General features: G+C 47.4%; 8 non-coding genes across 8 annotated transcripts; all 8 read left to right on the forward strand.

The window, feature by feature from the left end:
* Positions 1-3547: 3547 nt before the first annotated feature.
* Trnaa-agc (transfer RNA alanine (anticodon AGC)) lies at positions 3548-3620 on the forward strand. The gene has a single exon. It is a non-coding gene; the product is annotated as a tRNA-Ala (tRNA).
* Positions 3621-3811: 191 nt separating this feature from the next.
* On the forward strand, positions 3812-3884 carry Trnaa-agc (transfer RNA alanine (anticodon AGC)). Its single transcript has one exon. It is a non-coding gene; the product is annotated as a tRNA-Ala (tRNA).
* Positions 3885-4072: 188 nt separating this feature from the next.
* Trnaa-agc (transfer RNA alanine (anticodon AGC)) lies at positions 4073-4145 on the forward strand. Its single transcript has one exon. It is a non-coding gene; the product is annotated as a tRNA-Ala (tRNA).
* Positions 4146-4334: 189 nt separating this feature from the next.
* On the forward strand, positions 4335-4407 carry Trnaa-agc (transfer RNA alanine (anticodon AGC)). The gene has a single exon. It is a non-coding gene; the product is annotated as a tRNA-Ala (tRNA).
* A 188-nt stretch (positions 4408-4595) lies between these two features.
* Positions 4596-4668, forward strand: Trnaa-agc (transfer RNA alanine (anticodon AGC)). The gene has a single exon. It is a non-coding gene; the product is annotated as a tRNA-Ala (tRNA).
* Positions 4669-4857: 189 nt separating this feature from the next.
* On the forward strand, positions 4858-4930 carry Trnaa-agc (transfer RNA alanine (anticodon AGC)). Its single transcript has one exon. It is a non-coding gene; the product is annotated as a tRNA-Ala (tRNA).
* Positions 4931-5121: 191 nt separating this feature from the next.
* Trnaa-agc (transfer RNA alanine (anticodon AGC)) lies at positions 5122-5194 on the forward strand. The gene has a single exon. It is a non-coding gene; the product is annotated as a tRNA-Ala (tRNA).
* Positions 5195-5383: 189 nt separating this feature from the next.
* Positions 5384-5456, forward strand: Trnaa-agc (transfer RNA alanine (anticodon AGC)). Its single transcript has one exon. It is a non-coding gene; the product is annotated as a tRNA-Ala (tRNA).
* Positions 5457-26501: the final 21045 nt, after the last annotated feature.

Raw genomic sequence — 26501 nt, forward strand, 5'->3', positions numbered from 1 at the left:
GAAGCTTTTGATGAAGTATCAGATGACGCGGCCTCTTCTTCCAAATATTCGAGGAATTGTACAATAGGCACGTACAGTTCAAGGAAACGCTGAAGTGCATCGTGACTCTCTACCCACCTTGTTTGGCAAAAGGAGAGAACTGATTTTCTTTTTTCTTGTGTTAAATCTTCTACTTTGTCTCGCAGTTGGTTCGTCCTCTGTGGCGAAGCTCTCACAAACGTACAGGTTGAGGATACAGTTCCCAAACAGTTGCGGATGCTGGGGAGTTTGCATGCGTGAAGCAGAGCAAGGTTCAACGAGTGGGCGCTACAATGCACGTACAACGCTTTGGGCGCTGTTTGACGAATGAAGGCTTGAACACCGTTAAGGTGGCCGCTCATTGATGCCGCGCCGTCGTATCCTTGCCCGCAAAGTAGGTTCAGGTCAAAGCCATGACCTCTAAGGCTGTTCAGGATTGTGCTCGCCAGCGCCTTGCCAGTGAGATCGTACACGGGAACGAAATCTACAAAATCTTCTTTAAGTATGGGCACTCCCGACGTGTCGTGTCCAACGTACCTTACACATAGGGAAATGTGGGCGGTGCGAGATATATCAGTGGCCTCGTCAGCTAGAACTGAAAAACACGAACCTGAGTTGACGTTTTCAACTATCTTTCTTTGTATGATTTTACCACAGAGGGTGATCAACTCATTTTGAATTTTTGGGCTCGTGTACAGCGCATTCGCCGGAGATGTTTCCATGTGAGCTCTCAAGGCGGCATCTCCACATTTTGCTCTCATCCTAAGCAGTGCGCGGAAATTTCCATCATTTTTCAATGGCAGCACTTCAGACATATTTATCGGACCAGAGTCGTCTGTGCCGCGAAGCGGTACTTCTTGCCTGCCACAGAAAAGGATTGTTTCTATTATTGGCAGCAAGTTCTTGCGGTTTTCTTCCGCCTGCTTTTTAAGACCGTGGTGAAGTTGTGTTAAGATGTCATGCTGTGAGCGGGACCGGACTGCTAAAAAGTTCTCCGATAGCGTTGTTGACATGGCGTGATAACTGCTGGATGCGTGGCTCTTAAAGGCGTCCATGGCTTTCTTGTAATTGGTGAACTCCTTAGTTACAAAACAGCCCAAGCGCTGGTGCTCCCCTTTTCCTGCACACTCGCTTGCGAAGACTACGCAATATTTGCATAATGCTCCTTGAAGCTTCTCTGAATAAACAAGCCATGGGTAACGATCTACCCAGTGAGGTTGGAACTTCAGATTCCTTTTCCCTGTGGCTGGATAATCATAGTTAGCCGGAGGGGTCCACGGATTAAGCAGCAGCTTCTCCGTCGTCTCTGGATCATTTACATTATTGCTTTTCGAGACAAACAGTCCCAAGTCCAAATATTCGCACTCGTCGCACAGAGGGGAGGCGAACCAGAATGTGTAGGTGCCATGCCACTCACCTTCCTTGGGCATTGCCCAGTGGTAAAGGCGTCACTTTGCCCAGCGTTGACTGTAGAACAAAGGTCACTTGGAGTTGCACTGCGGCCACCATCATTTTCCGGCGGCGCATGGGTGTCCTGCTTGTGTTCGTTCTCAGGTGATTCACATAAACCGGTGCATTCTCCTGAGTCGCTACAGAAGTTCCGACGCGCTTGGCTTTCCACCAGTGCTGAGGAGGGCGAAGTTTTATCCTTCGAAGGAGGCGGTTCTTCTCCGTCCGCTTCATCGGTTCGAACTTTCTTGAAGTAAGACGCAAGACTCCTTTGCTTCGTTGTTGCAGAGTGTCTTTTCATTTTGCTGCCGCAATCCTGTGCACGCACACAGAAGTGGCCAGTGGCTCCAAAAAGACGTTTGCGACTGCTTCGACTGCCTGGCGTGAACGGCGGGCGATGTTTTCTTCCTCTCTTATCCACTTTACAGTGGCTAGAATGTAGAAGTGTGATGAACGCGCCGGCTCCCGCGTGGCGCATGTGTTTTCTGAACGCCGCTACAGCTGGTGTGCATGCAGGACCATTATTGTACTCCCGCTGCAGCAAACTGGATTAACGCTACTTAAAGACCTTTTCACAGAAGACTCCATGGGCACTCCATACTCCCCTTAATATACGTGAACCCCCCAAGAATGCACTGCCGAGACATTTGCACTCCCGTGGTACAGTCCAGAAAGCAGGTGTTGCTCCGTTCCTGTGAAAAAGTCACCTTTTCACAGACGGCTCCCTGGGCGCCTGCATAATTCTCTCTGGGCTGCGCTAATTAAATAGCCGTGACCCCCCAAAAATGCACTTTGTAGGCTGTGACGTCAGCCTCTGTACTCCCGCGCGCAGCCCAGCTTGGCGGCGTTTTTTCTCTCCTGTGAAAGTTGACCGCTGGTGCCGGATTGTGTGCCGGCTGTATCCTCGCTTTGTGTGCTTTGTAGGGAGGCGCATATACCTTGTGTGTACAGAAGAGGTAGATTTCCTTGCGTGTGGTTAAGGTTGTTCGAAGTTGCTCGGATATGCCAGTCTTTCAGTAGATGTCATCTTCGATGATTCGTTTCGGTGGCGAAGACTACAGTTTGAGAAAAGTTTACCCTGCAGCCTGCGTCCTCGGAATGCGCCGCTGAGTTTTTCCGCTTAGGGGTTTCGTTCCCTGGCAAATTTGCGCACGTCGTGTTGGTGTTGCCGTTGCTGTCGAACTGTTTACTTTCACAGAAGGAGACGCGCTTTTCGTAGAAACCCAAAGCCGACACGTGCGGTCCGCACAGACGGATAACTTCTCCAGCGGCAATGCACAAGGAAAGCATCTGGAATCAATAAAGGAGCTGCTACGGGGTGAAAGACGAAAAAGAAAAGACTCGAAGGAACGCGAGGGCGAAGTGCAAAGCTGTACAAATAGGGCAGGTGCGCGTGCGGGGGAGGGAGCGCTGAGGTGTTCTGGTAGGTTTGAAGAAAGGAAGAAGAGGGAAGCAATGCCAGGAAAGTTGCAGTGTAACTTTGGCAGCTGGGGGTCGCTGTGAAGGCGTGTAAATATTTTAGTATCACCCGAAAAGTTAAAGCATCAAAAAAATTTCGGGGGGGGTCAGAACCCCCTCAACCCCCCCCCCCTAGTTACGGGCCTGCTGGGATTGATACCCAGCACCTCCAAATGTTCTTTTTTTTTTCTTCTCTGAGGCGAGTAACATTTTGCTTGATTGATGGAATGAAACAATGGGCGTAATAAGGAGCCGCGTCACGACAAAACCGGTCCCCACCCTCGTCGGCTGCCCTCTTTCTCCACCAACACTCTCGCGTAACTACCAATCAGGATGCGAGCATATGCTTCGATTCTTCATCGGGGGTGTAGCTCAGATGGTAGAGCGCTCGCTTAGCATGCGAAGGTACTGGGATTGATACCCAGCACCTCCAAATGTTCTTTTTTTTTTCTTCTCTGAGGCGAGTAACATTTTGCTTGATTGATGGAATGAAACAATGGGCGTAATAAGGAGCCGCGTCACGACAAAACCGGTCCCCACCCTCGTCGGCTGCCCTCTTTCTCCACCAACACTCTCGCGTAACTACCGATCAGGATGCGAGCATATGCTTCGATTCTTCATCGGGGGTGTAGCTCAGATGGTAGAGCGCTCGCTTAGCATGCGAGAGGTACTGGGATTGATACCCAGCACCTCCAAATGTTCTTTTTTTTTTCTTCTCTGAGGCGAGTAACATTTTGCTTGATTGATGGAATGAAACAATGGGCGTAATAAGGAGCCGCGTCACGACAAAAACCGGTCCCCACCCTCGTCGGCTGCCCTCTTTCTCCACCAACACTCTCGCGTAACTACCAGATCAGGATGCGAGCATATGCTTCGATTCTTCATCGGGGGTGTAGCTCAGATGGTAGAGCGCTCGCTTAGCATGCGAGAGGTACTGGGATTGATACCCAGCACCTCCAAATGTTCTTTTTTTTTCTTCTCTGAGGCGAGTAACATTTTGCTTGATTGATGGAATGAAACAATGGGCGTAATAAGGAGCCGCGTCACGACAAAACTGGTCCCCACCCTCGTCGGCTGCCCTCTTTCTCCACCAACACTCTCGCGTGACTACCGATCAGGATGCGAGCATATGCTTCGATTCTTCATCGGGGGTGTAGCTCAGATGGTAGAGCGCTCGCTTAGCATGCGAGAGGTACTGGGATCGATACCCAGCACCTCCAAATGTTCTTTTTTTTTTCTTCTCTGAGGCGAGTAACATTTTGCTTGATTGATGGAATGAAACAATGGGCGTAATAAGGAGCCGCGTCACGACAAAACCGGTCCCCACCCTCGTCGGCTGCCCTCTTTCTCCACCAACACTCTCGCGTAACTACCAATCAGGATGCGAGCATATGCTTCGATTCTTCATCGGGGGTGTAGCTCAGATGGTAGAGCGCTCGCTTAGCATGCGAGAGGTACTGGGATTGATACCCAGCACCTCCAAATGTTCTTTTTTTTTTCTTCTCTGAGGCGAGTAACATTTGCTTGATTGATGGAATGAAACAATGGGCGTAATAAGGAGCCGCGTCACGACAAAACCGGTCCCCACCCTCGTCGGCTGCCCTCTTTCTCCACCAACACTCTCGCGTAACTACCAATCAGGATGCGAGCATATGCTTCGATTCTTCATCGGGGGTGTAGCTCAGATGGTAGAGCGCTCGCTTAGCATGCGAGAGGTACTGGGATCGATACCCAGCACCTCCAAATGTTCTTTTTTTTTTCTTCTCTGAGGCGAGTAACATTTTGCTTGATTGATGGAATGAAACAATGGGCGTAATAAGGAGCCGCGTCACGACAAAACCGGTCCCCACCCTCGTCGGCTGCCCTCTTTCTCCACCAACACTCTCGCGTAACTACCAATCAGGATGCGAGCATATGCTTCGATTCTTCATCGGGGGTGTAGCTCAGATGGTAGAGCGCTCGCTTAGCATGCGAGAGGTACTGGGATCGATACCCAGCACCTCCAAATGTTCTTTTTTTTTTTTCTTCTCTGAGGCGAGTAACATTTTGCTTGATTGATGGAATGAAACAATGGGCGTAATAAGGAGCCGCGTCACGACAAAACCGGTCCCCACCCTCGTCGGCTGCCCTCTTTCTCCACCAACACTCTCGCGTGACTACCAATCAGGATGCGAGCATATGCTTCGATTCTTCATCGGGGGTGTAGCTCAGATGGTAGAGCGCTCGCTTAGCATGCGAGAGGTACTGGGATTGATACCCAGCACCTCCAAATGTTCTTTTTTTTTTCTTCTCTGAGGCGAGTAACATTTTGCTTGATTGATGGAATGAAACAATGGGCGTAATAAGGAGCCGCGTCACGACAAAACCGGTCCCCACCCTCGTCGGCTGCCCTCTTTCTCCACCAACACTCTCGCGTAACTACCAATCAGGATGCGAGCATATGCTTCGATTCTTCATCGGGGGTGTAGCTCAGATGGTAGAGCGCTCGCTTAGCATGCGAGAGGTACTGGGATCGATACCCAGCACCTCCAAATGTTCTTTTTTTTTTCTTCTCTGAGGCGAGTAACATTTTGCTTGATTGATGGAATGAAACAATGGGCGTAATAAGGAGCCGCGTCACGACAAAACCGGTCCCCACCCTCGTCGGCTGCCCTCTTTCTCCACCAACACTCTCGCGTAACTACCGATCAGGATGCGAGCATATGCTTCGATTCTTCATCGGGGGTGTAGCTCAGATGGTGAATGCAGAAAATGCACAATCGGGAGCATTAAGTAACGAAATTAAAAGTGTAAAAAGTAAACTGGAGGCAATCGATGTTGAGAGGTATAGAGGAGCCATTGTTCGCGCTCGTAGTGAAAGATTCTTGTTGGGAGAAACGCCGACCAAACATGCCTTTGTAGAGGAAAAAACTTCGCTGTCAAAAATGAAACAAGAGAGATAGAACATGAGGGTGCTATTACAAAGGACAAACAAGAAATTGAACTAGCTTTCGTGCAGTACTTCAAAAATCTGTTGGGGAACCAAACTAGCATTGCAACAGGCTTCGAAAAAAATCACAGCATATCCACGGAGTGAATGATGATGAGTGGGCGAAGCTGCGGAGGTTCATCGGTAAACCGTGAATCTTCCGTGAATTCTGCCCAGTACATCATCACCGACGTGAGATCGGGCGCGTTTATACTAAAGGTTCGATGAGTTATGACGACTTGCAGCTGACTTTAATTTTACATGTACGCTGTGAATTTTCATTGTTTAGAAAACCATTGCTTTAGAAAACATCTGGCGTCTTTCGTTAAGCAGCTGGCGTCTTTTTTTTTTTCGTTTTGCTTTAGAAACATCTGGCGTTCTTTCGTTTTGCTTTTACAAAACATCTGGCGTCTTTCGTTGGTTTATTTCATCAATCAACGGCGTTTTGAACAAAATTTTTATTGTTTAATCACGCACAGGAGAAATCTCACCAGGCACTACCTTGGAGGTAAAGAATGGCTGCTAATGGGAATGAGAGACAGAAGAATTCGGCTTTTAGCTAACGCTGCGAATTTTTTATTGTTCAACAACGCACAGGAAAAATCTCCCACCGGCACCACCTTGGAGGTCAAAGCGTAAGACTGGTTACGCACTACGACTACGACTACGAGGGACGAACGGGTGCCGCCTTAAGGAGCTTCGCCCCTAAAAGAGTACCTTCGTTAGGAAACGATGTGAAGACCCGTCTAGAAGCACCGATAAGTATAAGTGAAATTGAAGACGCAATTAATTAATTAAAAGTAGGGAAATCTCCTGGCCCTGATGGCCTGTCAAGTGCCTTTGATAAGACTTTTAAACCACAGCTTGCAGAAGCCCTGCATCGCGGGATAACTGAAGCGTACAAAGGAAATGTAGTGCCACAATCTTTTCAATCTTCGCATATCACACTAATACCAAAGTCTGACGATCCGGCCAAGCTCCTGTCAGTCACGTCCTACAGACCAATAAGTTTAGGAAATATTGATTACAAAATATATATATAAGGAGGATCGAAAGGTGGGCCAGTTGGTAATTCATTTTCTTTGTTCAGCGAACTGGGAGCGCAGAAAAAAACACAAAGGACGAAGCGAGGAACCACATAAGACGAGCGCTCTCGTCTTATAAGGAACCACATAAGGACATAATATAAGGACATAATAAGGAACCACGTAAGAGAGCGCTCGTCTTATGTGGTTCCTCGCTTCGTCCTTTGTGTTTTTTTCTGCGCTCCCAGTTCGCTGAACGAAGAAAATATACATGAAAGTGCTGGCAAAAAGATTGCAATCTGTTATCACACATTTGGTTGGACCCCACCAAACACGTGGATATAAGGGACGCTCAATTTTTACTAACATTCATGTGACAAGGGGTGCACTAGAATACTGTGACGATTTTTCAGAACGGCTAGCAATGTTTCAACTGGATCTGGAGAAAGCGTTTGATCGCGTTTCCCATGAAATCCTTTTCGGCATACTGGAACATACCAATCTGGCGTCTGTGATAACCAATGGAGTGAAGATGCGCTACAGCTGCAGTTCAGCGTGCCTTATTGTTAACAAAAATGTTACCCAAAGTTTCAAGATTAAATGTTGAATCAGGCAAGGCTGCCACTTGTCATCGTTATTATTCGCAATTTTTCTCGAGCCCTTTTGTTCGAAAATCCTTCATAATGAGAGAATTCATCAGGATTGTTAACAAACGAAGTCAAAGTACTGCGTTACGCCGACGACATAGCTGTTTTCTGTGCCGATAAGAACAGCATAAAAGAACGCGTGAAAGAAGCACGATTATTTTGCACAGTTACAGGAAGTGTTAACAACTGAAGCAAGTGTATGGGTTTCTTGCATGGACCGTGGGAAAATACGCCAGATTACTATGCAAGCATGACATGGACTACCACACTGGTCAAATACCTAGGCGTGCCGTTGGAGCACTATCGCGATATGACGCAATACTGGAACGATGAAACCGAACGCGTTAAGGAACAAACTGATAAATGGGACGGGCGGGACTTCTCTGTGTTCACTCGGGCTTCAGTTTGCAACGTTTTTCTGGTTGCCAAAGTTTTGTATGTTCTTCAAGTGCTTTGTATGTCTCGCACCAACGTGCACAAACTGCACAGAGTCTTTGCAGTGTCCGTGTGGCGTTCAACATAAGACAGAACTAGCCGAACAAATTTATTTAGGTCACCACGCAGTGGTGGATTGGGTTTAGTCCACTTATTTCTTAAACAAATTGTGTCCAGATTTATTTTCTTGCGTGACCAGAAGAAATACTTCCTCCGAACAGTAATACAAACGCGATTAGGTATCGCCATCCCGGAATTTGTTGTATCTAGTATTGTGAAGCAAGGGAATTTTCGCGGCTTCCTTCGCGAGGTCGTTTTGTCCTTCCAAATGCTAAGAGTGAAGTTTCCAATGGAGTACTTAAGTAATGTTCCGAAAAAGCGTTTATATAAAGACATTATCGACGTTATTGGGAAATATACTATGCGGCTGAAAAAGCATATTTGCTCGCCTTACACAGCGCCAAGCCCTCGTTTTTTCACACAGACCTACCCAAGATACTTACTAATAACCCCAAGAAATTTGGGAAAATAATTCGCAGGAAACACACAGCATTACACTGAAAAGTGAAGTGGGCGACGATATTGGTAATTTTGAGAGCGCTGAGCTATTCAATACTGCTTTTTCATCTGTGTTTACCCACGAAACCCCTATGCCATTCCCTGTGTTACCGAATTGTGTCCTGTCTTCTATGTCGCGTATAACATTTATCCCAGAGGGTGTAATGTCTGTCATTGAAAAATTGAAACTGTCTTCTTCGGCAGGTGTGGACGGAATTAATTCCAAAATTCTTAAAAACACTAAATGTATTTCTTCAGTGATTCTTTCGCTGATATTCTCACAGTAACTTCACACCGGCCACTTACCAGCCGACTGGAGGATGGGGAAGGTCACTCCGGTCTTCAAATCAGGTAACAATGACAGCCCTCTAAACTATCGCCCCATTTCTTTAATAAGTGTACCCTGTAAAATCATGAAACACGTCATCTTTTCCCAAATCATTCATTTTCTTGGCGGCAATAACTTCTTCCACCCCGCACAGCATGGGTTTCGTAAGGGTTACTCTTGCGAAACCCAATTAGCCTTCTTTGTTCAGGATTTGCATGCCAATCTTGACACTAATCTGCAGACGGACGCAAATATTTAGATTTCCCGAAAGCGTTCGACACGGTGCCTCATAAGCGGCTCTTAATGAAACTTAGATCTTTAAATATACATCCTGACATAGTAAATTGGATTGAGGAATTTCTAACTAACCACTCGCAGTTTGTCTCCATCGATGAAGTACACTCTAGTCCCGTTCCAGTAGCGTCAGGTGTCCCCCAAGGCTCCGTTCTCGGGCCCCTTCTCTTCCTGATTTACATAAACGACCTAGCTTCATGTATCTCCTCCTGTATCCGTTTGTTCGCGGACGACTGCGTAATATATCGCCCAATCACCAACCCCACCGATCAAACCGCTGTCCAAGATGACCTAAACCACGTGCAAGAATGGTGTGACCTGTGGCTCATGAAACTTAATGCCAACAAATACAAGACCGTTTCGTTTCACCGCCGCCACAACACCTTTCTGTTCCCTTATGTAATTGCTAGCGTTACCCTCGAACACGTGCAGTCATGCAAGTATCTCGGTGTCACCATATGTAATGATCTGAACTGTCGTGCGCATATTACTAACATTATATCATCAGCGAACAAATCTCTGGGTTTCCTGAAACGTCACCTCCGGCACGCACCTAAAAATGTCAAGCTACAGGCCTGCAAGTTAGAGCACTGCACGGGCCGGATTTTACGGCCCGAGCCCGGCCCGGGCCCGCTTTATGAAGCCCGAGCCCAGCCCGGACCTGTGGTTCCAAGTGCGGGCCCGGGCGTACATGACCGAACCCAGCCCGAGCCCGGCCCCGGCCCGTGGTTCCAAGCCCGGGCCCGGGCCCGGGCCCGGGCGTACTTGACCGTACCGAGCCCGGCCCGGGTCCGTCGTTCCAAGCCCGGGCCCGGCCCGGGCCCGCTAGAGGATATTAGTTGTTGATGATGTTTATTAATGATGCCGTGTGCTTTGTAGCGGGCGATCGGACGGAAAAATCCGGTGTGTACATGCATCGAAATGTTGCTTTGCCTGCGGTGGTAACTCAGCGGTTAATCTGTTTCGCTGTTAAGTCCTAGGACGCGGGTGCGATTCTCGCGGCCACGGCGGCCGCAATTTCATGGGGGCGAAATGCAAGAACACCCGTCTATATACGTATCTTTAGGTGCATGTTAGAGAACTCAAGGTGGTCGAAATTAATCCGGTGCCACTACGGCGTGCCTCGTAATCATATCGTGGTTTTGGCACGTAATACCAAGGAATATAAATCAAATGTACCGTATGTGTCAACCTTGTTTTAAGGAAACCCACCACGATGTGCTTGTTACTTTGACAAAGTCTGGTCCAGCAGACGAAACGTTAGTGAAAATATACAGTGCCAATCTATATCTATACTGGTGAAAAAAAAAGCACTTCAAACTGTTTTTCTATTTTTATTGCTAAGCTTTACTAAGAGCCAGCTCTTTGCACGTGTCACTTCAGCTTGGCACAGTATACCTTAGACCATGCAATGCATAACGTTCGCGTGTGCTCGAAGGCCCGACTTACCCAGTCCGGCCCGGCCCGCAGCCTCAAGCCCGGGCCCGGCCCGGGCCCGGCTCAGGCCCGCGGCTTCAAGCCAGGGCCCGACCCGGGCCCGCACTTTCACCCCGAGCCCAGCCCGGGCCCGCCGATAAACGCTTCGGACGGCCCGGCCCGGGCTTTCGGGCCGGCCCGGGCCCGTGCAGTGCTCTACTACAAGTCCCTTATCCGGTCCAAATTGGAATACGCATCTGCAGTCTGGAGCCAACACCAAGCCTATCTGATCAACTAACTCGAGGCAGTTCAAAGCCGTGCCATCAGGTTCATTCATTCTTCGTACTCATACAATACCAGTGTAACATCGCTCAAAAAAAGAATCGGCTATTTCAAGCCTTGACATCCGCCGCCGCATCTCTAGTCTCAGCCTTTTTCATAACTTTTTTCACAGCACGCTTCGTCATCCCTACATCGCTCCACCGGCCCGCATATCTCACCGCACGTGTCATTCACTTCAAGTGGCCCGGCCGCGGATTAAGACGACCACCTTTTCTACGTCGTTCTTTGTACGGACAGCAAAAGACTGGAATGACCTTCCCCATGATGTCGTCACCACTGAATGCTCATCATCATTTCTTGATGGATTATGTGTCCATTTTTTCAAGATAAAAACATGTGGCAATAAAAAAAAATTAACATGTTAACCCACCCCTTATGTAATACCCCCTCGGGGGTCTTTAAGGAAAATAAAGTTATGTTATGTTATGTTATGTTATGTTATGTTATGTTATGTTATGTTATGTTATGTTATGTTATGTTATGTTATGTTATGTTATGTTATGTTATGTTACCAGTGCCTGTGTATCGAGCTGTGTACTGTGTAGGCTCAGAGCGAAATGTTTTAAAGCGAGTTAAAAGAATGATAGTCCGCCCATCGGTTAAAACATTTTTCAATTACATACAAACGCTGTACCGGTAAAACCGTGGTTGAAAGACAAATGACTGTTTGTACCATGGTCAATAAACTGCCTCATCTGCCGAAAGCCCGAAACAATTGAATGCATATTTTCCTAGATTGTTGGGATGCAGTATTCCTGTGTGATGTCCTGCAGGGAACCCTCAAAAAAGAACTCCCTGTAACGCCCTACGGCATCCGTTTTCTTCCCGTAGAAAATGAAAACCGAGTACCTTACGACATGATCATGGCTCTGACCCTACACAGCTTGTGGAAAACGTGTATGGCTGTACGAAATGCCAATGTAGACGCCAATGCCCCCCGAGAATATTTCATTGAATGTATTGTCCAAATAAGAGATGTGCTTAAGTCGCAGTCCCAACCACTACATTCGCTACCTGTATTAGATACTTTAGTAACCTTAAAACGGTTTTAGTGGTTCAGTTGGCTTCATAGTGTGGTGAATATTATGTATACTTGAAGATGTGGCAATAAAGAAAAAAAAAGTGTAGCTCAGATGGTAGAGCGCTCGCTTAGCATGCGAGAGGTACTGGGATCGATACCCAGCACCTCCATATGTTCTTTCTTTTTCTTCTCTGAGAAGTGTAATATTTTGCTTGATCGATGGAATGAAACAATGGGCGTAATAAGGAGCCGCGTCACGAGAAAACTGGTCCCCACCCTCGTCAGCTACTCTCTTTCTCCACCGACACTCTCACGTAACTACCGATCAGGATACGAGTATATGCTTTGATTCTTCATCGAGGGTGTAGCTCATGGATTCCACTTCCGGCCACCGAGGCGTGCGGTTGTGTGATTCATGGGCTCCCAACGAGCAGGTACAGCGGCCCTCCCAAAGCCGCGGTAACAGGTCAGCGGACATGCCTTGCCAGGACTACCAAATTGTTTTCCGACCTTGCCTACAGGTACGGCCACTACGAACACTTTGTTTCTACACACAGACCTAAAAGCCAGGCCTTATAGGGTGGAGCATATCAGAGGTGCGCTCGCGCATATTTCGCTACTATCGGAAGTGGTCGCGCTAGGTGCTTATCAAATGAATTATGTGTGGGTTGTGACTTTTTGTGACGACAAAGCGAAGAAGAAAATGCTGGCAGCACGAAATTTCACTGTGAAAGACAGACGCTGCGTTGTTGTTGACCCCTGCAACCAGGGAATACGACTCAAGCTGTACTGGTTGTTGCACGGCGTCCCCGATGAAGACGTGCGAACTGCATTGTCTTCGTTTGGGAAAGTCGAACTCACCAGGAATAAGTGGCTGCAACGAGAAGAGAAACAAGGCTGCAAGGAGAAGAGTTCCACAACGCGGTCGGTAAACCTCCAAAGCAGGCATGAGTGCACCCTAAAAAATCCCATGCCTAGTATCACGCTAAACTGTTAATTTAAGCGTGATGCGCATGTAAATGAGCTGTGGATGACGTTTCAAGCACCACGTGACCGAAAATAAGCGTGAGGTCCCTTCAGGTCAGCGTGGAAGCAAGGCTGCATGCCGTGGTTCAGTCATGTGCAAGCGTGAGCAAGCCGTGTACGCGTGAGGAGCGGAAATCACACGCTTACTATCCCGCAAAGCTCACGCGTACACTCTTAAAAAGAAGTTAGTAAAAAGGTTGTAACTGCAAGCAAATAGGTAGTAACTGCATCGTTTACTAACTTTCTTGGACCGTTACTAACCTTTTGCTACCTGTTTACTACTTACGTTAGTAAACAGTTACTACCTGCAACAGTTGCTAACTTTTTCCTACCCGTTTACTACCTACGTTAGTAACTGCAAGCAAATAGGTAGTAACTGCAGCCGTTACTAACTTTCATGGACCGTTACCACTTTTTTCCCTAACTGGCCGTTAACTATACTTAATCTAAAATTGTAGTTAATACCTATTGTGTTAATTTATAACTGGAATCGTCTCGACACATCATTTTAAATCGAAAACTGGCGAAGGAAATGACCATGGATCAAGAAAAAAATATATAAATTTTCTTTTTAAACTTACGCAACCGCGATTTCTAAGCATCCTTCTCCTATTCTGAAAACGGAGGAGCAAAAGTTAATGAACTGTAAGCAAGTGCTATATGCGCTTTAGTACACAATATAAATTCCAACAAGCTAACATGACGCGCGAATGTGAAAGAACCACTGGTGGTTGAAATTAACCCGGAGTCCCTCACTATACGGCGCGTCTCATAATCATATTGTGGTTTTGGCATGTAGAAATCGCAGAAATGATATTATTAGCTTTTTACTGTCTATGTAGTAGCACAAGAATTCGCTGAAATGCACTGAGGCTATGTTAGTGGGCTTAGTACCTTGTCTCGGCCGCTGTACATAATGCTTTTTTTGCGGCAGCTTTATAGCAAGTAGACATGATGTATTGTTTCTTTTAATACGGTTTCTTAAAAGTCTTGTGCTACGTCCCCAAGCGCACATAATCCGGTAGCAGGGTAGGGTACTTTAGGGTCACATATTTTGATAATTCATCGTGAAACACAGGTGCTCACCGGTACCAGTCATGCATCTCCAATGTAGGGGCTATAAATACCCAGGGAGTCGCTTAGTAAGTACTGTCGCGTAGTGAACTTGTTGCGTCTGTGTATTCTTCTAGTTCATGAAACTCCACGCAAGATTAGCCGAAGGTGTTTCGTAGGGTGGCATTATGAATTTGATCACTGTTAATAATGTGGCAAAATGAACACGTTAGTATCAGTTACCACCTTTTTTTTCCAACCTTCATTTTACTACCTATGGTTAGTAACGGCTAGGATAGTCACAGTTACTAATTACTGTTAGTAACGGCAAAAGTAGTAGCAGTTACCACCCTTGCCGTTACTAACTGCACTTACTAACAGGGTTGTAACATATGTGACAAGCCGTTACAACCTCAAAGTTAGCAAGTACTACTACCTTTTTTTTTTTTAAGAGTGTAGCTCATTCACCATCACGCGAAGTCGCGACATGCCACGACAAGACGCCGCCGCGTCGTTGCCACGAAGCGCAAGCATGCGCCGTCTCAACGACGAAAGTGACGGGGCGCATGCGCATACGCGTTCTCCCCAACGTTTATAGAACCAGGTAAGTTGCAAAACTCCCCGCGTCAGCCAACCCGTCGCGCGGCGCCGGGACAGCTTCCGGTTTGGTGGCGCTGGCGGCGCAACAAGCTTCCGCTAGCAGACGAAAACGCGTAGTCTGCGTGGCCAACGCCGGGGCCACGCCGGCGCGTAGCCGTTCAGAAAGGGCTCGGTTGTTTACTCGCCGACTGTATATTATCGTGATTTTTCGTTACGCTGCCGCTGCAATGTAAAACTGAGTAATAGAGAGTTTTAGTTTAGCGCGCGCAAACCTGTACGTACGCAACGGCCTGCGCGCTGCGTACGTTAGAGTTGAGGCTGTCTCCTACATTTTTAGTTTACCGTACGCAACAACCGAAACGTGGACTGCGTCTAGGCGTCAGCGCCTTCGTCTCGGCGTGTTTTTCTGCGCCATCTAGTGGCTAAGAAATAAACTACAATATCCGATCATAGTTGACACAAGTCAAGGCACGAGACAAGGCAAGATTTTACGATGGCGCAAATTTTGTTGAGGTGATCTGTGGTGAACGGTGACGGTTGGTACGACTTCTACGAGGCGAGCAGCAGCGAGGGAGGAAAAATGCCTTCCGAGAGCGGTGGCTTTTGAACGGCGACAGCAGTCTCGATGACATCGAATATCTCCTACATCTTTGCAGCGATCACTGTCCACTGCACTGGGTCCGCGAACGGATTCAAGCTACTCACGTAGGCAAGGAGCTCCAAATCGAGGGCAATTCCGAAATGGACGCGGGATTTATTCGCTGCCGTGACCGCAGTGCCGCTTGTGCTGCTGTCGGACGCAGCCATTTTGCTTGTCTCGACCGGTCGAGATCTCGCGAGAGAAGCGCCCGTAAGGTACGCAACGGCCGTAGCGGGGCGCAACGTAAGCGCCGAGATCTAGCGTGCGCATCTTTTGCGCGCGCAAACGCACGCATCTCTCTTAGGTTCAGCGCATGCGCAGTCTTGCTCTCTCTCACCCGTTGCGTGCGCAAGGCCGTTGCGCGCGCTAAACTAAAACTCTCTAATATTTAGCAGCGGTAAGGCAAAGTCTGTAAAGCTATGGCTTTCAAGACCGTCCAAGATAACTGACGCTTGATAGCATAGCATACGAGTCTGCCCATTACCCTATAAGAAATTAACTATATGGCGCATTCTCGTAGCGTAATTATTTAGCCAAAGCGGATGCTTGGGCGTGTTGGTACTTATATCTTTTCGTTTTCGACTGTGCAAGTATTGCGTGGCGTTAACGAATAAATCTTTGTTGTAAGTAAGCGCTGTTGTTTGTGCAATCCTTTTTCTGGTGCTCCGTAGTTTTTCGCGCTATTTCTTTTTCGATAATTCTTCACTTTCACTTTTTTTAAGTGAGGAGTTCTCACTCTGTACCGCGGCTGTCGTTACTTGTAATTATTGAGTGGTAAAATCGCCGTGTGTGTACTGCACGCCACAATTTCAGTCCTGCTACAGAAAGAAAAATTGTATTTATTTTTCGCACGCAATGCAGAGAAACAATTTTTCAGATATTGCATGTATGGTGTGATGCGCACAAACGGCACAACTTATTTACAGTCACAGGCATTAAACTTTATGAAGACAGCTCTAATTAACTGTAAAAAAAATTATTTACAGCACAATTTTTAGAATCACTCAAATCAAGGCAAGTTCGGGAATATCTTTGGAATGCAATCTTCGACGAGGCTCCTTTCTGCTGGCGATTTCAACCTTAATTCTTATTGTTGACCGTGTGAGTGAAAGTATTCAGGATTTCTTCCTCATAAATTTGCATATCACATACAAGTGATATGTCGGACAGTTTCGTGTCCATACGAGGAATGGCGCGATCCCACGTCGCTCGCTGGTCAAGGTCACACGGGGCACAAATAGGTTACCAACCGTCTCGTATTTCGCGGGACTGTCCCGACTTTTTATACAGCGTTGCGAGCCGTCCCTGTCGGGACAGCTATATGTCCCGGATTTATTCCGTACCGTCCAGTTAGAACTTTTTATGTGATCCAACGCACGCCCGACAACGCGCGTCACGCTCCAGAACATAAAGTTCTCACGAATAGCACGCACGAAGCAATGTTGCGGTGGCTAGCGGTGGCTGGCGAAGGGCTTCAGTTTCTTTGTCTGAACTTCTGTGCGAAACGCGACGACTTTTACGGATACATTCTCCAGCAAGAGGAAGTGTTGCGAGCAGCACGTAGCCAGCTTAAAAGGCCGAAACAATGGACACCCCCCCCCCCTCCGACTCGTCCCGACTCCCTTCATTGAAGAGTTAGGAACCCTAGGCACAAAAGAAATGTCGAGGTGTCTCGGAACAGAACATGTCGGCATGGTGAAGACACGCAGCATATCCGAAGCACAACAGAAAACGCCAAGCTGTTCGCGCAGAAAGCAGCCTCCACGGATCGCCAGCTGAAGAGAGCGGAGTGAGTGAATCCTGTTGCGACAGCAGCGCCACATCTGTCGCTGATGGCGGCGGCGCCGCGCAACATCGCTCAGTTTTGCAACTGACCTGGTTCGATAAACGTTGCGTTCTCCCTGCGGTCCCCGTGCCTGTTGCGAGGAATACGGAACTTTATTTCGGAAGGGTGCCGCGTCTGTATCTCCATGTTCACTTCAGAAGATATTCTCGGCGTGCAACGCGGGCGGTGCAAGCACACCGACTGTGAGTGTTCCGAGTTTATGAGAGAAAATGCACCGAGGTCCGACGGCTCAGGAGCGGCCTTTCCACTCGGATGGTGTACTTAGGCCCGTATTCATAAACCAACCTTATCCTTATCTTTTGCCCTCCTTACCTTTTCGGCACCTTAACGCGTTTCATAAACAAACCTTATGCCTCAATCCAACCTTAACCTCTTCGCCGTGAAAAGGTGGCGTTCGATAAGGTAGACCGGCAGGCACCTTAATGCGCCACTTATGCGGCGCGCTATGGCTGATTACGCAAGGGTGTGTCCAGATAAGATCGAACACGAGGTCCCGGTCACCATTCCAGATTGTGATGAAATTTACTGTAGGTCTAGGCATTACACTCAGAACAATGGTATCGCAGTTAGTTTTGCGAAAAAAAAATTTGTTCGCCTGAAAAAAAAACATACAAATTTTGGCCGCAAAAAGCACTTTTCCACCAATTTCGCGATTTCTGAATTTTGAGCGCACCTAGGGAAAAACGGTGCACTTCTTCGTCACAATATTTATTCCCCTTAAAGAACAAGTGAAATACAATCTTATGAGTCTTTTATTTCACTTGCTTGTCGAAGCACTTTTGAATAAAAAATCACAAACTTGGCAAATCGCACAAAATACCTGTATTTCGGGAATTTATTGCTGCAAGCAAGTTAAAGTGAGGATAATAAAAATCGGTACATATTAACTGTGATACTTTCGCTCTCTTTTAAAATAATTTGCGTGGTTTTATCGCACGCCGTTTCACTCGATCAGTGGGCTGAACGTAAGTGATTTACCAAAAACGCCGAACTTTGAAAACAATTTTCTCAACAAGGCCTTTTTAATTTTTTTTAAATCCCTCTGATTGAAGTCAAGGACGTAGTCTACCGTTCTGCAGAAAAAAAACATTGCATTATTTTGGTTGCTAACGCGTTATAGTGCGTCGAATGTGACCATGCCAGCCTAGCGGCCGCGTCGTTCGTTATGTGCTGAAACTCGGATATAAGTTGCTAAAAATACTTGTACGTGACATAATCACAAATCAGCAGCTCCACACCAACAAATGCGCAGCCAGGTGTCATGGTTCAGCAAGCTTTGTCTTGCGATCAGCCGCTTGAGAAGCCCGCAGCAGCGGCCGCTCGATGCTGCGGGCACTGACATTACATGGGTGCCACTTCGACTGCGGATGAGCCCAGCTTGCGCGCCAAACTACGCTCAGAGGACAAACGAGAGAAGGAATGCATCACTGTGAAAGTTGAAGGCCGTTAAGTGCCAACAAATGTCGTAATATGCAACGAAAACTCTGTCGAAATATGCAACGAAACCGTCGATTAACTTGCATAAAGATGAAATCAAATGCATTAACAGTTATCTTCCACGTAGACCGCCACGCGTGCCGGATTGATAGGTTCGCCTGTTGCATGGGCATGCGCAGATAAGTTTTCGTGCCTTCTTTTCTTTTCAGCCGTTGTGCGTCTCTTCAGTTGTTAGTCGGCGTTTGTGGTGTCCTGACTTCTTTCTTGTGTCCGTGTTTGCACGCCCTGTCTTTTTAGAATGAATACTTACCAACTAGCTCAGCTCTCTGTTATCTAAGGTTCTTACGGCGTATTGGTCCGAACTTGTAACAACACAATCGACGCTGTAGTGCAAAAGACCGCTCTTCCTGTCGCGCGGTACACGACCACTCCATCCGTGGAAGCCTTGCCGTGTGCGATTGTGACACGGGCACTTTGAATGATAGTGTATACTCTCGGGCGAGTTGGGAATCTATTTTTCTATTTTAGTGCACTTGTTAACAAAACTTAGCTTTGAAAAACGACACGGACACAGCCCATGTGTGGACATATGGCTGTGCCCGTGTTGTTCTTCTGTCCTCTGTTTTGTTATCAAGTGCGCCAATATTTATTGTGAAATACGTTTAACCAATACCGCGGGTCGGTGTCACGTAGGAAGGCACCGATCACGCTGACAGGAGCATAGGCGTCAGAATCCGGGCTTCCATTTCGTTTTGCAACAGTTTCTCAGAGTAATAGTGCTCTTCTAGCTAGAGTAGATGTCTTAATGTTTAAAATGTCATAGCTTGCGCAAAGGCGGGGACACAAAGAATAGAAAACAACCGCTAACTCACAACTGTTTACTTTTTTGAAAAGTACTAAACATATGAGCACCTATAATCAGCCTAGAACATTTGGCATGCGGGCAGAACATTATACTACAATAGTATATGTCACTCATACTATGTCGTTGCCGGTAAAAGGAAAGTTCATAAAATGTTCAGCCATTCGCCGACTGGTGGTAACCAGCATCTCAGGAGCGATGCATGAATTGCGCTATTAATTAGAATCTCTCTGTGTGTCCGGTTCCTATCTTTACGTTTTAAGTTTTATAGAGTAACTGTAAGTGTGACGGTGCTTAGTGAACATGAATATTCTGCGTCCTTGCTGATGTGATTATGTTTCTCCTGAGGTAGCGATTTGCGTTGCGTGTACATAATGCGTGTACATAAAATCGGATAAGACAGTGCTCGTGTTGTTCAGTCCTCTTCTCTGTGCAGGGGCGTCGCCAGACATTTTTTTTTTTTTGAGGGGGGGGCGGGGGGCAGGCAGATTTGGTCGAGTGTCATTTGGTGCCCTATATACCACAGCGGAAAAAAATTTCGTGGTGGGGAGCACGAGCCCGGAGTGCCACCCCCTGGCTACGCCCCTGTCTCTGTGTATCATTTTTTGAGCTGTTTTAAAATGAAGACTGTTTGTTCCTATCAGTTATTTTGCTATGTATGTGCGTTTTTTCTCTTCTGAAACACGAAGCGGTAATTGTGTTTAACGTATTTCTTTTGTATTCCATGTCGCTGTTACATCTTTGAGGGCTTCAGTCGAACTGTTTGTGGCAGCTTCATGAGTGGCTCCCCTGCCCCTCTCCTTCTTGAGGCCGTAACATCCGTGACAGCTCTGTGTAAAACTCCTATAGCGCTTACTTCTCACAGAAAATGGACGAATCCCACTACTCACCACACTGGTGAACTACAAATTGACACGGGTGGCGAGAATGCGATTAGACGCCACACGTCGCAGCTTCTCATGTTAACAATCTGTACCGAGTACACGGGTGGTGACTGAGCTCGTGCCGGTTCATGATGATGATTATCCTTCTGTCTACGACACCTAGCAGCCGTTAGCCATAACAGATGTGCAGTAAAAGCAAGCGATCATTGGTTACCTTAACAGTGTAGTTGAAGTGTCTTTTCCACCTATAGCATTGAGGTTTGGTTAAGAAAATAATTTTTTTTTACAGACGCTTCCAAGTGATTACATTGGACCGTGCATTGTTTGGGGCGAAGGAAAGCTCCTCATCTGCGGCAGAGAACAGGAGACCATTCAAATGAGGGCAGAGACCTCTCCAGAGAAGGCACTAGTGATGTGCCAACGCCTCCTAGCTAGGAGGCGTTGGATGTGCTTATGCATGTACTACATGAAAGACCTAACTGTACCCGGCAGCGTACGGCCAATTCCTTGGCTTCGTCCAATCAGTCGTCAAGCCGGGCTCGAGCAAGGAAGTATCATGGGCCCACACAAGATTGAAGAACTTGCTTACCGTGTTGCGGATTTAAAGAAATGACGTCTTAAGCATTATGAAAATATTTCAGGTGTCAGCTCTGTAACTTCTTTGAGCCATTGTTTCGTTCCATTGCATTTTGAGGGAGTTTATATTTCACAAATAAAAGGGAAAAATATATGGGTCGTATTTCTTTTGCTGCTTACAATCTTCGTGTTTGCTTGATTGAACGCCACGGAAAAATAATATGAAAATGTATTTTGGACAACGCGGAAACCTAAGTTCTGGAAAGACTGTCCTATCGTTTCATATATGGTGCTCATGGTTCACTGTCTTCCAACGCAAGGCGCAGCACAGCGTTTTTGAGAGGGCATTACCCTTTGTGCAAAGAAATACGGAAGAGCTTGTTTACAGATGAAATTGTCGACCAGCTCTTACCCAAATCGCTTGTTAATGGATTAGTTTCAGCGCCAATGGCAGGAGTGTCTTGCGCAATCTCTATGCAAAACATTGAACACCTACTTCGCCTGCCTCCTGCGAAAGTCAAGAGGAAAGGACAGGTTTGTGAGCAATGCTGGCTTCGGGGAAGCGACCTCTCAAAAGCCGGGGCTGAAAGAAACTTTATGTACCATTTATTAACTCCACCATGTGCTACATTTCGGGAATACTGGAAGCGAATTCTACGTGTTATCAGGCACGCTTCAGCCCATGTACTATGGCGTAAAAAACTGCCTTCTTCAATCTTGCAGGACAAAAAAATGGGCCAAATAAGTAACACTAACTGTCCAGTTCTCATACTGAAACGCCCCCGCAGAAGCTCCGCGCTCAAGCTGCGCTGCCTCTTGCCTGGAGCAAGATGGCTGCCAACCGGTTGCCCAGGCTTCACGCGCCCGCGTGGGCGGGTGAAGCCTCAGGGCCAGCCTAAAACGACTCTCTTCTCACGTTTCTTTCTTGGCGCTGCCCTCTCCTCCAGAATGAAGCGAGTTGAGAGGGTAAATATAGCGATCGCTATATCTCCGGTCCTGATTTAGCTTTTCGAAAAATTCTTTCGGCTATAATTCCTGGGAAGGGTCTGACTCATTCCAGGATGTTTTTCACGCCAAGCGCGAGGGGTGGTTCATGACCCCTTTAACGGCTGCGAGTACGCCGGGCACGACTTTCCCTTTTCCTTTTGCCAAGGTACTTCCCTGGTAAGTTTGAACAGCGCGACTGAACGCCGACAGAGTAGAACACGCACACACAGCGCTGTGTGTGTGCGCGCGCGTATTCTACTCTGTCTGCGTTCACTTGCGCTGTTCAACATTAGCCTGATAAACCAACTAGCCCGCCAACGCACTTTGGCCTACTTTCCTGACGTAGTATTTCCACAAAGTATCTTTCGTCCCCCTTTTTTGGACCTATGCAAAGAAAGGAAGAGCCGAGGTTATATGGCTAAGTGTGAAGATGCGGGAGAACGCCAACTGAAAGCGGTCTTTCTTTGCACCTGTCTTACCCCATTTGAGGTCAAAACTTCCGTGTCGGCCTTCGGACAGGAAATGAGGAAGGAGGAAGTGGTTCTGACGTCGTGCTGGCGGCCGCATAACACTGCCCGCGGGCCCCAGGTAGCCGGCCCCTGCTCTAGACAATACCACGCCATCTGAGAGAACGCACTTTGAGCACCTGCTCACTTAGCAACTTGTCTCTTGGGGTGGTTCAAATGGTGGTGGACATCATTCAAGTTACATTGGACGGTGCGCCGTACAAGTGAATAAAACAAAAAAATACTAAACCGTACCACGTCATACGAGCAAAATTGGAGATCGACGCACAACCCAGGTACTTAATATTGTTTAAACATAGCAGCCAAGTGGCAAGAGCGCTTGTAGAGGCTGCGCACAGGCTTTTGCGGCTTTGCACGACAAGAAAATGGCGCATCTCGGAATGGAGTGAAGGATGTGGCATGGACTGCGTACGGTTGGCGTTCTGTGCAAAGGCTTCCTTCTCTTTCGTACATCCATTCGGCATTTTTTGTGCATAGTCGAGCAAAAACTTTGTGGATTTATAGAATACCAGCAGATAAAGGGGCTATATCATAATCACCTAACTCAATAAGTATGCTAAAATATCAAGCTGCTAGGGGGAATAGTTGGTATGAATGCTATAAAACTGCTGCACACTGTCATACGCATCCCCCATGTGCAAAGAAAAGCGCCCGTTGTAACTGACAACAGCCGGTTTCCGTAGTTCAACCGTCGAATAGTGCCGCGGTGAAAGAAAATCTCGAGGACCCTTGCTGCGAAGGGGCGAGTTGAGGGGAGCCGGAACACGAAATATCTATGCGGCTTGTCACACGATTACCCTCGAACCAGTGAGCTGCAGGCGCCAAGGGTGTGCTCTCAGTGTTGCCATCTTGCTTCGGGCTGTGGCATTGCTTTGGTTGTGTTCCTTCGGTAGAGTTTCGCGTATGTTTAATAAACGCCTGTGCGCGCCACTGAACGGTTGCGGCAGCGACGGATCAGTGACTGCCAGCGACGATGCTAAACAAAGCAGAAAGTGAAAAAACAGCGAACACAGTCCCTAGCTGAGACCTCATCCTAACACGGGTAACACGCCGCTTCGAACAGGCACAGCCTATGATGGAGATTTCGCAAAACTTGCACGTTAGACAGCGCGCATGCCAACATGGCGCACCCTTGGCGCCCAATTTCGAAAACATGTATAGTCGGATACAACTGAAGAAGTCCGGAAAGGCCCCGCCCAGACGACCGAAGTGCGGCGGCCGATTGACAGCGCGAATAAATAAATAGTACCGCTCGTGCACTCGGTAATGTTCACCGGCTATCCGAATCATGACGTCAGTCAGCAGTGCTTGCTTTGAGGGGGAAATGCTGCGGACTTCAGTAGTTGTATCCGACCGTACTTCCGTTAATGTCGGCGTAGCTGCACGCTGTGTCGCTTGATTGTTCCAAAGATATCGCGATAACGTCTACACTATTCGCGAGGTGGGTTCTGTCGAAACCGTCTAGGAAAGGCAACCGAGTAAACAGTATGGCTTTCTTCGATGTGATAAAACTCTGCGTCTATATGAACTTACAGCCAAAGGAATTGCTAAATTCGGATATCTCGTTTCTTTATTATTACAGGTGAAGTAGTACTACAAAATATCAGGGAAGCTAACGTGCAGAATGCACATAAATTGCCAAACAACGTCTCTAGAAGCGCCCGCGGCTCGGATGCTCGTTGTCCCGTCACAGTGGTGCCGCATCAGCACGGCCAAATGTCCTGAACAAAAGCTTCCGCTTCCGTACGATTGTCGGACCTCGGGAAATTGGGGAGATAAAGGACTCGTGATAACAAAATAAGGTCAGGAAGTATCGGGGCTAGTGTCGGTTTCGGCGATGGGAAATGTGACGATTCGGCTGGCTCTCGAATGACAGATTCGTCCTCTCGATTCCCTCCTGGTGTTCCAGTTCTGGCGATCGAGTGCGCTAACTGCGCTGGCGATGAGTTTCGCCTCGGACGCTTTCGTCTCTGTCCCTGCTCTGACGGTGACCCGCAGCATTGCGGCGAAGGCTGATCGAGCAGTGAGTCATTAACGAAACCGTTACAGTGGTCCTCCGATGGCTTCACTGGAACCGATGGCGTCGCCTTTTGCGGTGAATGTGGAATGAGCCGCTCTGCTGACCGTCCGCGTTTCTCGCCTGCACAGAGTAACCATTGAAACGTTATTCAATCGCATTGCAAGCGTGGTAAAATGCAATATATAAACGCGCCGCGTGAATACGCGCCAATATGGTCGCAGGTACCACCTAATGGTGAGCCATGTGCTTAATTTCGAGGAAATTGTATGGCAAGTTTCGCGGTTTTTTTTTGATTTGCAGACGTGAAAGCTTGATTTCTAGATGGGCTCGAACATTAGGACAATCATGGCACGAGGCTGTCGCCGCAGTGTTCGCTGTTGCTGTTCAATCGTCTTTCCTGTTCATATGACTCTACTTTCGGCTACGTGTGTTGCGTAAAGATTGCGATAGCCTGAGAGCCACTGGAGGAAGCCGTCACAGCGAACGCCTGCGACCTCGAAAAGGCGCGCACCCACCCAATAATGTCTGAACAGGCGTGTTCACCAGTTGCCGGTGCTGACGCGTCCATTCGAGCACGCGCGCGTGGTCCGTGATACTCCTTTGGGGTCGACCGTACACAGCCGAGAAGACGAAAGAATACTTCCGACGTACCATAGTCGAAGTTATCTTTGTACCAAAGCGTTCATATTTGAGAAGTTACACATAGATGGAGACAAGAAATTGAGTTAATGCGGGTTCCCATGCTGGGTTTTATTGGCGCAAGGACCATGTAGCCAAATAGCGCCGAGTGCAATGTTAGTGAAGCAACAATGAAGTGATTAATGGAAATGCATAGATGTTGCGTGGTTGTAAAAGGCATTAAGAATAGTCGCTGCAAAAGTGCGTAAAATATATATCTACTAAAAGTATAAAAATGAATACTGAGGAGAGCCCTGAATGCAGAAAACATGATAAAACAGAGTGTTAAAAAATGTTTTCGATTACGATAGCACCATTGCCTAACAATGACCCTTGGGCACAAGGACCTGGAGCCATGTGCTGTGCAAAATATTGAGGTCGTAATATCGGCCGCCGAGAAGAGGTCGTGCTACGATTTTCTCTCATGTCTAGATCGTTAAAGAGGAAAAAGCCAATTTCGAATCAAAGAGATGTTCATTGAAGAGAAGAGTGCCAGATGGAGGGGAATTCACTGTTTATACGCGAATGGGAAGTGCTTTTTCCTTTGGAGCTCCCCCTGGAGGATTGTCAATGGATCGCCATACTTAGGGACACACTGGGGGTCTCATGATTGGTCAATGGGGAGGAATGTGTTCTTATGTACGACCTATCCTAAGTCGACAAAGGATTACTTCAGTTCGTCTTACTATTGTAGTTGGAAGCGAATTTCCCAATGTGGTTTAACTAAGTGAAGCTTATTCGATACTGCATGCGGCATGTCCTTTGCGTAGAAATGGTTTCATGTCCAAAGCATAATAAAAGGTACGGAGGGGGCTTCGAGATTTTTGTCGCTACGGACGTGGCCATTTTCATCTGCGAGTTTGTTGCCTCTGTGATCAGCCAGCCAGCATATCATGACATATTGGTTCGACGCATAAGTAGCGCGGAGGAGTGAGTAAAAAGATAACTACACAATTTTCATTTCAAGAAGCCTTAGCGCTTTTACCGCATTCAGAGAGTGTTTATACGATGGCTTGAGGTAATTTTACATCTCTAATTTGCTAGACAACTGATAACAACGCGTAAGCCTTTGCAGTGAATATGCTTGCATGGGTGGTGCATAACGTCCATATCTGAAAAGACCGACTGCTGCGTAGGAGACACCACCATGACACTTGGATGAATCAGCATAAAACTCAGGGCACTTATATCTGTGTTGCAGTTCAAAAAGTACAGTCAACCACAAAAGTATACGGACCACGCGAGCGTGTGGCCAAGAGCCTCTTCGCGACATTTCCGCTACGTCAGTGGTCATCGACAGCAGCGCTACGCCCAAGATGCATTCCCGCCTTATTCGACAGCCTGTATATTTCCTTACTGGGCACCTATATTTTCCACATTTCACTTTTTAACGGGACGCACTCTTC

Source organism: Rhipicephalus sanguineus, chromosome 10, assembly GCF_013339695.2.
Source record: "Rhipicephalus sanguineus isolate Rsan-2018 chromosome 10, BIME_Rsan_1.4, whole genome shotgun sequence".
Classification (NCBI taxonomy): Eukaryota; Metazoa; Arthropoda; class Arachnida; order Ixodida; family Ixodidae; genus Rhipicephalus; species Rhipicephalus sanguineus.